We start from the raw sequence: 13,339 nt of genomic DNA, 5'->3' as shown, positions 1-13,339 counted from the left end.
TAATTTAGATACGAGATCTTTTTGAAATTACAATATTGTTATTTGATATTCAAGCGAGATTCTTTTGGAACAACAAGTGGCAGAAAATGCTGTATAAGCTGCATTAGAAATGCATTGGAATTATCGAAGTTTAAATTTTTATATCGATTGCAATGGCCATCTGTCCGTCCGTCTGTGGAAATCACTGTAGCTTCCGAACGGAATAAAGTAGGCTGATAATATTTTACTCTGGTATGTGTTGGTTCTGCAGGACTTTTGGTATTAAAAATATATAGGTCCACGTTTTGGTATGGACCCCATATAATTGTACGGACAACTTAAGGTTTTTTGGCTGCTTTGGTCACAATTTTAACCGACATTTACTGTAAATTGGCAAAATATGTTGATATTATTTAAAAAATAAAATAAAACATCGTTACCTAAAACTGTCAATGTAGGTCTAAGTTTTGTACCTCCAAATATTTATTATTTTTATGATTTGTGTCTCACTTTTCTTCGGAAATATTTCAAATTTGTAATTTGAAGTTCCTAATGGGTACTACATCCTATGACAGAATATTGCACATATAGGTCCACATCTTCGTTTAGCCCCCATATAACACTACCGGCTTATATATATTCTATATTCTGTATTTTTATAATTTTAGCAGTATTTTTCAACGGATTTTTTATTTTTTTTTTATTTTTGAAAATTACTTCCAAATGATTTGTTTTATATTTAGTCTGTCGATGCTTACCATGCACTCTGCTTCTCTCTCTCTCACTCTGTTATAAATATTAATTGTTGTTTAAAACTCTTCGAAGTTTCTTACTTATTTTTTGCTGACATGAATATTTAAATCAGTGACGTTTGGAGCCGGACATGCAGAATCTATGCCATCGGTTCTCGTTACTTGGTATGACAAAACGATGTTATTTTCCTTGGCAATTTTTTAGGAATAGCTCATTTTTCGACTTAATGTCCGAATGTGGCACATATGACTACAAAACTTTTGGTGGGCTAACTACATATTAATCTTAGTCGCTTAATACAATAAATTGTAAAATCTCCGAACTTGTATAAAAAATATTTTAAAAATAAAATAAATATTTAAAACTTGAACTTGTATAAAAAATATTTACTCAAAAAAGGAATTTATAAAAAAGCATAATAATCCTTATACTGAAGTATAAGGACATTAATAATTTTATACATTTGAAATTGTATGATTTGATGTTAAACATTTTTTGGTCAGATAATAACTAAACAATTTATATAACATGTTCGTATATTGCTCCAAATTATGATAAAAGCATTTATATAAAATATTCTAAATTATGTTGTTGCAAAATGGTCAGGCTTTATCCCTTTTGCAACAACAAAATACTACGACAACAACAATCCCGAACAAACAAGCCAACACTGTAATATTCTAAATTATTTAGAATTTGCACATATTCACTCGTCATATTCCGTATTACTTTGCTTGAAGGTAAAATATTACACTTAGCTTCGGCTAAATTTTTTCCAGGACCGTCGACTTGGTAGGGACTCACCCTGAAATAACAATATTTTTAATTGTGTATATTTTAAATGGAAAAGTTAATTTTCTGCTATTTACATTTGTTCTTTCCAACATGTTATAATTAATAATAAGTTCTTTTAATAGAATAACACATAATAAATATGCTCTCTTTGATATATGCAAGCAAGTTTTATGTCCGTAGTCGCGCGGTCTAAAAAGATTAGTTTTTAATGTCTCCCACTGAACTTCTGACCAACAATAACAAGCTGTTAACTAATTGTACCGTTAAAAAAATTGAATTTATTAAACTTTTTTTTAGTTTTTTTTATATAAATTACAAAATAAGTTCCGAATTATCACAACATTACTCAATATGTAAATAGTTTTTCTTTACTTCCATACACTATTTGTATACCAGCATGCGTATGAATCACCCATTTCATTACAGTTACCTTAACATAATTTATTTCCCTGCAAAATAAATGTTGTTTTCTTTTAAAATATTCAATATTGTCCGCATATCCCAAAATTCCGATATACATACAGAGAAAAAAGAACAACACTGAAACTACATCGAAACGTAATGAAGCTATTGCAGTTAATCCAGAATTTATTCATTTCAGAAAATCTATAAATTTCAAAATTACATTTAAATTTAGGAAATCGCAAGAAACTTAATCCTCACAAGATCTCATAGTCCGTCGTACAATTCCTTTTATTCTCTGCCAAAAGACTGGGGAAATGCAACGTATTTAATTTAATGTTATTTGCATTTAAACAAATAAAAAATTTGGTGTCTTAATCTTTTGACATGGTCCTGGAGATGGCGTCGGTGGCATTGGAGCCAATGAAGTCAATGCTGGCTTCAGCTTAACTAAACAAACCAATGCGTTAGTTGCGACGGTTTCGCCATACACTTCCAGCTATTTATTTATGCGCAATACGCAAGTTTTAGTTTCACGGATCGACAATACCAACATCCACAAGGCTTCGGACAAAAACACTTTGAGTGAAATACCGCCGGTAGGTCGTAAAGTTGAAACCACAACTTCAAACTCTGATACGAATGTCTGTTGTTGGTTCCTTTATTACTTTCCGTGTCTTTGTGTGAAAATATATGGCTTTATATGGAAGAAACTTCGTTGGATATTGAACAGAACAAAAAAGGATTGATATTTATTTCTTCATTTACATATTTTAAGGAGTTGGCACACAAAAACTCAAAGGAAATCTATAATTCTTTATTTGTCTCGCTTTTGTTTGGCTTAGCATCGTTGTCCAAGTCTCTTTCAGTTTTTGCTCTCAGCATGGATTTTATTTTAGTTTTATGTCGCATTCATTGTTGTGTCTAGTAAATTTAATGGTTTCCCCATGAAATAGTTTTCGATAAAATTAGCAGCGAACAAATAAATTAAAACGGTTTCAGTTGATGGAATTTTATGTGTTGGGGAAATAATGAGGTTTGTATGTGATGGGAAAATAATGAGGACGGATTTAAATTCTATATCGATTATACCACTACGACTATCCGTTTGCTAAATTCCCGATAGAGGTCACAATATAAACCAGTAAATAAATATGGAGAATTTCCGAGAATTGTGGCTTTAGAGCAGTTATAATTTAAAGCCTAACGAAACTAATTCGTCCTCTGAATCGATTTGTACTAAATTTTACGGAGACATTTGTGTCTGAACCAATAATAATCAAAATCCATCCTATTTGAGCAGATATTACACTTTTTAGGCATAGTAAACGTGACTTCGGATGAAAATATATATATGAGCTATATCCAAATCTGAACCGATCTTTAAAAAATTAAGCAGAGGTATTTCTATGCTGAATCTGATAGCTGGTATTAAATATCGTTATTGTGGACATCATTTTACGGAATTTGGGAAACATATTAGCAAAATCGGGTGAAACATATATATGGGATATATAGATATATCTCAACCGATCTGCACCAATTTTGATGCACATTCTTCCAGTATGAAATCGTTCGTATTTTCTAAAATCCATTCAATATGGGCTTATATTAACCATTTGGTGCACAATAAACTTGAAATCGAATAACGATATATACTACTATGGTATCCCGAAAAACATGCCAACACTGGGCAAGATTGTAACATTTATCGGCTAGATAATTCTATCTAATTTGTTGTGAGATGAAAAAACTGCAACCAACTTCAGACTGTTATCATTTATAAGCCACTCGTCCGACAAGCGTACAAAATCATTTTAGTAAAAATTTTCCAGAAAAAAAGTTATTCGTGATGGAATTCAAGCGTGATAGTGTGATTTCTGTGTATTTGGCTGGTAAACCACAAGTGGCTATCGTTAGAGCACTAAAGTATTTAAATGTGAATAAATCTTTTGTGTCTCGAACCATCGCCTGGAACCTGGACACGCAAACATTTTGACCGTAGATTTTGGCCTCGCCAAAATACTACAGAGCAACATTCGGGCAACGTGTGACGGTTTCATTGGCCGTTTGAAGGCCCAAATTCGTGCAGAGGTGACCAATTCGAACAAATCTAAACTTATTTTAAACTTTGATGTTCTTTCCTACATTTTTGGTTTCACTCAATAAAATTAAAAAAAAATGTAAAAATTATGGCGTTTGACTTCGTTGCAGTTTTTTATCTAACCTGTACATACCCATGTATTTTACCAAGTATCAAAAATATTATTTTTATACCCTCCACCTTGGAAAGGAGGGTATATTAACTTTGTCATTCCGTTTGTAACATCCTTAAATATTCGTCTTAGACCCCATAAAGTATATATATTCATAATCAGCATAAAATTCTAAGTCGATTTAACGATGTCTGTCTGTCTGTCCGTCTGTCTGTCCGTCTGTTTGTCTGTCTGTTGAAATCACGATACAGCCCACATTATTTGACGTAGAGAGCCAAAATTTAGCAGAGCTATTTGCATTGTGTCTAGGATGGTTGGTATTGAAAATGAGATATATCGGTCCACGTTCTGGTATAGTCCCCATATAACGGTACCTCCCGATATTCGGTATTTTGATGATTTATGCCACATTTTTTCACGGATTTGTCTGGAAATTGGTATTTGTAGGTCATAAGGGGTCCCTGAGCGTGTGACAAAACATTGCATGTATGGGTCCACGTTGTGGTATAGCCCCCATATAAAGGTACCTCCCGATATTCGGTATTTTAGTTTTTTTGCCACATTTTTTCACGGATTTGTCTAAAAATTGGTATTTGTGGGTCATAATGGTTTCCAGCTCCGGTGGCGGTGTATGGGTCCATGATTTGGTATAGACCCCATATAACGGTACCTCCCGATATTCGGTATTTTTATGGTTTTTGCCACATTTTTTCACTGATTTGTCTAAAAATTGGTATTTGTGGGTCATAATGGGTCCTAGTTCGTGTAGCGAAACATTGTAATTATAGATCCACGTTTTGGTATAGCCCCCATATAACGGTACCTCCCGATATTCGGTAATTATTGGTTTTTGCCACATTTCTTCTAATGTTTCTTTTACCCTAAGGTGGAGGGTATTAAAAGTTTGGCCCGGCCGAACTTAATATTAATGAAGGTATTTTCGCGTTTTTACCCAGTTATTTTACCATTGGGTATTTACCATAATTTAATTTTAAATAAATGTATTATTTGACCTTCAATTCTTCAGAAACCATTGAACTGATCTTTCTAAAGTATACATATCTTAAGATGTTATCTGTTCAGCTAAAAAGGAATTATGAAACAATTTCATTTCGTTGTTAAGCTACTAAATATGCGTAGCTTTTATATGATAAGGTACATGAAAAATAAGTTCAGTCTTTCGAAATAGTCGAGGTTTTTAGACGATATAATTGATACATAATGACATTAATTGTATATGCTAAACTGCCCCTAAGCTGAAAATTGAATAGAGACGTAGCGACTGCAAACCTGGGAAAAATATACTATTTTATTTGTATAAATAATGCTCCGATTCTCACGAATATTTGATTTGAATTTCGAATGCGAATATCTTGGGAACTTATTGATATGCCTTCAATGCGACCAAATTTATTTTTAACAAATTTCCCTACATTATTTAATCTTTATTTTGTTCCACTAAGGTCAAATTATTTCTTCAGCAGCCACATTGCTTTTTTTCCTTCCATTTTTATTTGCGCGCGAATCTGATGCATCTTACGCTATAAATTTCAACAAACGTCGCCTTAACATTAAAGACGTTTTAATTAAATTAAAACGAGTCACTGTTTGACTCTTAGTCATCTCGTAAATTATGATCTTGTCTCGATGTAGCTGGCGTTGAAATTCTGCCTTTGTATTGTGAGCGATCTCCACACGGTCTTAGTCTAGCCCTCTTTGGCTGTAAAGCAAAATGTTAATTTTATATGAATCTTTTTATCTGATGAAATTTATTATAGCAACCAGTATCTTTCGCAACAGGAATTGTTGATGTATACTGGCAAATTGTGATTCCTAGAGTAAGCGGAAGTCACATCGAAGAATGCTCTCTGAATCTACTTATCTGTACATTACTCTGTAGGCATAACTCTTTAGGGATATATTTAAAATATCTTCAAATGGAAAATTTTTACTCGAAACACGAAGTTAAATTATATTAAGAGTCCTTTGATTGTTCCATTTATAAAATACATCATAGTTATAAAACAAGGCAATGATTTTAAGTCACAATCACAACTAAAAAGCAAAAATTCGTGCTGCAGCAATGGAAAGATTGTCTCACGAAACAGTCATTTGATATGGTGACGCACACACAGATACAAATCATCTTCCCGCACTCGCCATACATATCTGGAAATGCTTCAATGGTTTCTTTGTTTGCTTAAGACTGCTTTTGTTTTGTTCTTTCATTCCTTTCCCATATTTCTGGCCAATATTGTTAGTGCATTCGGATGGGATTGCAGTATTATGGTTTAATTTTTTGCCTTTCTGCCAATTTCCATTATAAAGGAAAACCAAGAAAAAAAGTCGCGGAAGAGCACTTCTGTGTCTTATTGTTTTGGCCTTAGCAAGTCAAGCTTTTGTTTCTTTTGGGAATTGTCATTTAAAAGTCAAAATATGTTGAATTTCATGAATTTTTCAAAAGTTTTCAAAGCATTGTTAGGAACTATGGCCTTTGTTATAAGGGGCGACCAGCGCAAGCATCTTATGAATTTTAATGGAATCTTTAAAAGCCATTGAAAAAAAACATTGGTTTCCATCTGATGTGGGAATTTATCAATGATGCATTACCTTTTCTTCGAAAATAAATAAATTCTAAACATAGAGGTTAAATATCTGCTTTGAAGTACATTTTTATATAACGAATACGTGTGAGAGAAACACAAGATCACAAATTCAGTTTATGGAATAAAATGGAGCGAAAAAGAATTTTGAACTTCAATCGAAGAAAAACCAGCATATATATAACACAATAATAATGACTGAGAGAACAGGTTAGAAAGTATCAGTCCTTTTGGGGAGGAGATTTTAGAAGTTTAAATAAAGTCAGATACAAACTGTACATTTTTTGTAAGTCATAATACCTACAACACTTTGTGTTGGGGGTATTATAAGTTTGATTGGGCCGAAAATTATATAAAACCTCGAAATATTGATTTCCCACATACGAAAGTATATATGGATCTTCCTATCTCGCCGAGCTGAGTCGATCTAGCTATGTATGTCCGTCCGTTCGTCTGTCCATGTTAATTTTTAATCACTCTACAGATTCTCACGAAATTGAAAATAGAGGTGGGGCTAAGGTCAGAATATTTCTTTTTCTCTTTTTCCTATTTTTTTGGAGATGATCGCATAATACTTAGGGGTTCAACAGTTCACAAATTCAATATTTGTCGGTTCTACAGTTCACAATTATGGACCACTCGACGCGGAAGTTAGCATGTGGCCAGAGCTCATGGCTGGGCAGAAGTCTTCTAATTTTGATGGTCATCGGGTAATATTTAGTTGGTGAAATAGACCATAACATTTGTGTTAAATAAAAGTCAAATATTCCATTAAAGCGCGATTATTTTTGATCCTGACGAAATCACAAATAGACGAACAGGTCAATTCTGGCCGTTACGTAGATATTAGATATTAAATATATCAGGTATATATGGTGAAATATATGCAATGTGTATAGACAAAGGAAGGGGATGTTATCTATAATGCTTATATCTCAAGAATGGCTGGACAGATTTCGACAAATTTTGTCAATTCAGAAAAGCCTCTGTCATAAAAGAATAAAATCTAAGAAAATCGCTAAAAAAGATGCTAATAATGATGTCAATATAGATTTTGTAGTATGTGTAACATTTTTTTATTTTTTCATTTATTTTATCGCATGCGATTGTTCAAATGAAATGGACCAAAAACGGAAAAAAATCCTGAACACACTATTGAAGCAAATCGACACGCCTGAGAAGAGAGTTAAGGACAGGGAAGAATTCTAGCATTTTGGATAACTATTGGATTACATTTAGCTGTAAAATGGACCACAATAACTAACAGCACGACGGAGTGCGTAAATATTTGGCAAATGTCCCTGATATAAATCCAAAATGGATTTGGACATAAAGGGGCTTCTAACATATTGTAGTGCTGTTTTGCTAACTTGTTATTATTTACATAAAATTGTAAATAACCACACCTCAGCTATGCAAAATTTTTATTTTGAAATAAATATATTGAGAAAACAATGGAAGTCAAAATTTCATAAAAATCGGATATTCTCTTGAATTTCTGTGCAATATATAGATTGTTTCTTTTTTGTTTCCATTTTTTCAAAAATTTCCCTTTTTCTAGTTTTGAAAACTAAATTAAATGCGTAAAGTTAGAGGAATCATTTCATATTATTTGAGTGTTTAAAAATTTCGTAGTATGTATGAGAGATAAAGCTAAATCTTAACCGATTTTCATCTAATTTGACATACTTGATTCTGAGTTAAATTGGATAGTCTCTGCCAAAATTCAATGTACTTCAAATTTTCAAATTTGTCAAGGGTATTCCTCGCTGTATTTGATATTTAAAGATATCAAAATATTATTTTTACGTAGTGGATATTGCAGATGTGAAGGACTTAAATATGAAATCGATTAAAACATATATATGGAAGATATAGCTTAATGCGACCTGTATTTTTCTTACAAAAATATGTAGACAGACATACGGATGGACATTCATAAACCAATTCAGAATATGTATCTATGAAGATCATAAAAGTAACTATAAATCTATCTCATTTTCTTTGAATGTTACAAACAAATGAACAAAGACATATCACAGTGTGGTGTCGAATATAAAAATTTTGTATCAATCATGCCAGGAATAATGTCCTGAACCTGTTGTTTCAAGTTTCGTATTTGAATATCGTAATGGCCTATGACAAAAATTGCATATACAGGGTGAGATAAAAAAAACTGCAACAAAGTCAAATGCCATAATTTTTACATTTGTTTTTAAATTATATTGAATGACAGCAAAAAATGTCGGAAACAGCATCAAATTTTAGAATAAGTTTAGATTTGTTCGAATTGGTTACCTTTAGCACCAATTATGGCCTTCAAACGGCCAATGAAACCGTCACTAGCTGCCCGAATGCTGCTCTGCGGTATTTTAGCCCATTCCCGGCCCATTGTAACTATTCGAAAGAATGTTTTCTCATCGGAGAAAACCAAATTCCGGAGTTCACCACTTTCGACCAAGCGAAGTAACTCTTAAGCTCTTTTGCGTCTATTTTCTTTCTGTTGCGATGTAAGTTGTTGCACTTTTTGGAATTGCAATGGCTCATTTTTCAATATTTGTCGAATGGAATATTGCGATATGTTTAGCTCACGAGCCATTTTTCGGCCACTGCGACGTAGGTTTCGATCAAGTTGCTTCTTTACTTTTCGAACCATTTCTTCTGATGTTGCTGTCGGGCTACACTACCATTATCACGGTAACAAGCGATGGTACGAGACGCAAAAGATTTATTAACATTTAAATGCTGGAGACCTCTAACGATTGCCCCTTGTGGTTTTACAACCACATATAATAATATTTAAATATAAATTCTCACCAAAATGCTTTAGTACGCTTGGCTTTGAAATGACAGCAGTCTGAAGTTGGGTGCAGTTTTTTCATCCCACCCTGTACTGGTCGTAGTATAGACCCCAATATATCGGTAACTTCCCATATTCGCTATTTTTATGATATTAGAAGCATTTGTCAATTTTTTTGTTTTGGAAAGTTTGAAAGTGCAATTAGTGGGTGGGTATTCCTGAACTTGGTACGTGGGCCTGGCCGAACTTACTGTTTTTTTACTTGGCTTAGTGACAGTTTTCACCCCAATTCGCTGTAAATTGTCAGTTTGTGTTCCGAGCTTGTAAAAACTTCATTGCATCGAACTGTCTATATAGGTCCACGTTTCCGTATAGCCACCATATAACAAATCCACCATATATTCGGTATTTTGATGATTTGTATGACTCTTTTCGACGAAATTGTTTCACATTTGTTATTTGGGGATACTACAACCAATGACAGAAAATTTCTCATACAGGTCTACTTCTTCGTACAGCCCTCATATAACATAACCCACCCCCCCCCCCCCTAATTCGGATTTTATTGGTTATTCGGTTATTGACTATACCTGAAGATTTTCGGGTTTAGAAATATCAGAAAATCGCCGTACAATTTCCTCACAACAACCAATGTGAACGTTAAAACATTTTATTAGGATTTTTTCAGAAAGTGATAACACAAGCGCCAATATGTTTTTTGTTTATAAATTGCAAATGAATAAAATTGGCAATACATATTTTTCAAAAATACCATGATTTTGATTAACACAATATATATTTTAAAAAAGATCGATAATTTTTCCAATTTCTGTCATTGTTCAGAAAGAGATTAGTAAGATTTACCCCTTTTTGCATGCCGATAATGCAGAAGGAGATTTGTTTACATTATCTTTGACTTATTAGCTACCAAATGTTTGACTGGAAACTACAAAACAAATGCATGTGGTACGAAATAAATATATATATTTTTTTGCTACTAAAATCCAGTAAAAAGTTCTTGTTTATCTACTTTGACCACTAACAGTCGTTACATACGTACCTTTTATCGGAAATAACTACTTATTTCATAATGAGTATTTCCTAGGCTCAACAGTATTAACACATATAAAAGTTTTTATTTTGCATTACTTTGTAACGTAAAGCCATAAATAAAACGCAAAGTAATTTTCGATGACCTCTAAGAGGCGTTGACAATAAATAATCATTCATCTAGTTAATATCACTTTATTGCTAATAATTAAAGTTGAAAACGAGTACTGAATGGATTGCCTCTAATAACGCTTACTTTAAATTCATTTAATGGGCGTTAATTGCCAAGTTAAGTTAACTTAACGTTTTTTCTGCAGGCAATTAAACTGTTGCTTTTTAGTCCTATGCGCGTATTTCACACCGATAAAACAGTGACGATAATGGGAACGGTGGATAAGTTTAAAGTTGATATGTTACTAATTGTTTGTAGAATTGACGAGTACGTGTACAGCAGGGAGCTAATGAAATTATATTCCTTTGTCAATCCGCAATATAGGGGATTTTTTACTGAACTAGGTATTTATGCTATGGGGCTCATATTATGTTTGGGACCCCATTTAGTATAAATATTTTTTGATAAGGGATCTTAAATTTCCAAAAATATTATGTCAACGGAATCAGGATCAAGGTAAGGGCTTCTGATTTTTCCATGCATTTATACTTAGTCTGGAAGTAACATTAAAAATATTCGCGGTTGGATTGAAAAGTTGCTACTTTTCACACAAAAGTTATGATATCTTTAACCCGATTATGATATATTATTCGGGAGCAATTCATCCTAAACTCTAACTCGATGCAAAATGTCGCGCCCCTTGATCTGTAACTGTGACTTGAAGAGATTCCGCAAAATCAGGAAATGTTCCTTGGTTGGTCCATTTTATCTCTAAAAACAAGTAAGCAAATGCTATATTAGAAGCCCTCCGAAACCATTTTGGAAGATTTTGCTTTTGAAATTATGCTATATAGCATTGCCCAGACATTACACTAAGCTACTTGACTGGGGGCATATGCCCAATATTTATGCACTCCGTCGTGTTGTTAGTTGTTGTGATCCATTTTATAGATAAGTATAATCCAATGCTCATCCAAAATGCTAGTCTTCTTCGTCGTTCTTAACTCTCTTCTCAGTCAAAATTCCGTGTCGATTGGGTTCAATTGTGTGACCAGGAAAATTTTCAATGAAATCAGCATAAAAAGCCAGAAATTCGCCTTTCTGTGTATTTTGGATATCGCCTGTAAGTTATTTTCAGCGTTTCTGTTAATGTTGGTATTTGTTCATACAAAAGCAGTGCTCCATTCTACTCTTTGCCCTAAACTCCAACTTCATCCGGGATTTCGTGTCCTTTGCTTTCTATTTGTGACCTTTATAACGGCTGCAAAATCGGAAACATTTTTAGTTGTTGTCCATTTCAACCCATAAATATATTGCGGACATCTTTAATACAATAGAATTAGCCCTTCTGAGCCTAACCCTACCTTTATGAAAACGTTCATGAGGATCGGAAGATAATTGCAATTTCCATATAATAACCCCAACCTGTGTTGTCAGATGAAAAAGTATTACAAAATGTATACTTCAATTCTTTCCTTTGTATAAATACATTGTATAAATTTCGCTATTTATATCCGTTACATGTACTATCGGCATCAACGTAACGGTCAGAATTGACCTGTTCGTCTATTTGTGATTTCGCCGGGATTAAAAATATTCGCGGTTTAATGGAATTTTTTTTATTTATTTATTTATTACAAATGTTATGGTCTAATTCACACACTAAATATTAGCCGATCACTATAAAAATTGGAAGGCTTTTACCCAGCCCTAATCTCTAGCCCCGTGCTAACTTCCGCTTCGATTGGTCTATAATTGCGTCCTATAGAGCAACTGCAAATCAGAAAATTGTTTAGATTTTGGTCCATTTCAACCCCTAAATATTATGCGATCATTTTCAAAAGCAATAGGGTTCGATTATGGCTCTAGCCCCACCTCAATTCTAAATTTCGTCCAATTAGCACACCTCCATTTAAATTTGAAGATCGGGCCATAAATGCGACCTGTAGAGTGATTACAAATTAACATGGGCAGACGGATAGACGGACAGACGGATATACATAGCCACTTTTATTCTTCAGTTATTAATTTGTACAATTCCTATCTGGAAATTGTTTCTGTATCAAGATTTTTAAAAAATGTGTTACAATTTTATAACTTAAATGGCCATCCTCATTCATTGATCAGTAATTGGCATATGAATGTAATCTAGATTTCCATGACATTGTCTGTTCTAATGACATTGTCTGTTCTAATTCAGTTGGAGTAGACTGTACGGAATAGTTAATGCGGTGTGAGTAGACATTTGCAACAAAATATTTATCGCCAATTCAAACTGCAACAAAACATCAGTACCAACACGAGTTGAATGCATTCGTTTCTGTGTGTATTTTGGTTCTTTTGCAAAATAAACTCATTTTAATGGAGTGGCGCTGTGGCTACTGTTCCCCGGTATACATATGCACAAACGTACCTATTTTGCATGAATTACACGGCGGCATGAGCATGAACAAAAAAAAAAACGGCATGAACATGTTTTGTAGGTGCTGCCATTTTTAAATGCCATTAACATTTCATAATTAATGCTAAACACGCAATTTACGCTAAATTGTACATAAAAGCCAACACTATTGAGTAGCAGCCGTGCAACAGCCAACATCAGCGACAACTGCATTTTAGCTATTCCACA

Source organism: Musca domestica, unplaced genomic scaffold (assembly GCF_030504385.1).
Source record: "Musca domestica strain aabys unplaced genomic scaffold, Musca_domestica.polishedcontigs.V.1.1 4, whole genome shotgun sequence".
NCBI lineage: Eukaryota > Metazoa > Arthropoda > Insecta > Diptera > Muscidae > Musca > Musca domestica.
The sequence above is the reverse complement of the archived record's forward strand: the minus strand, read 5'-3'. Positions refer to the sequence as shown.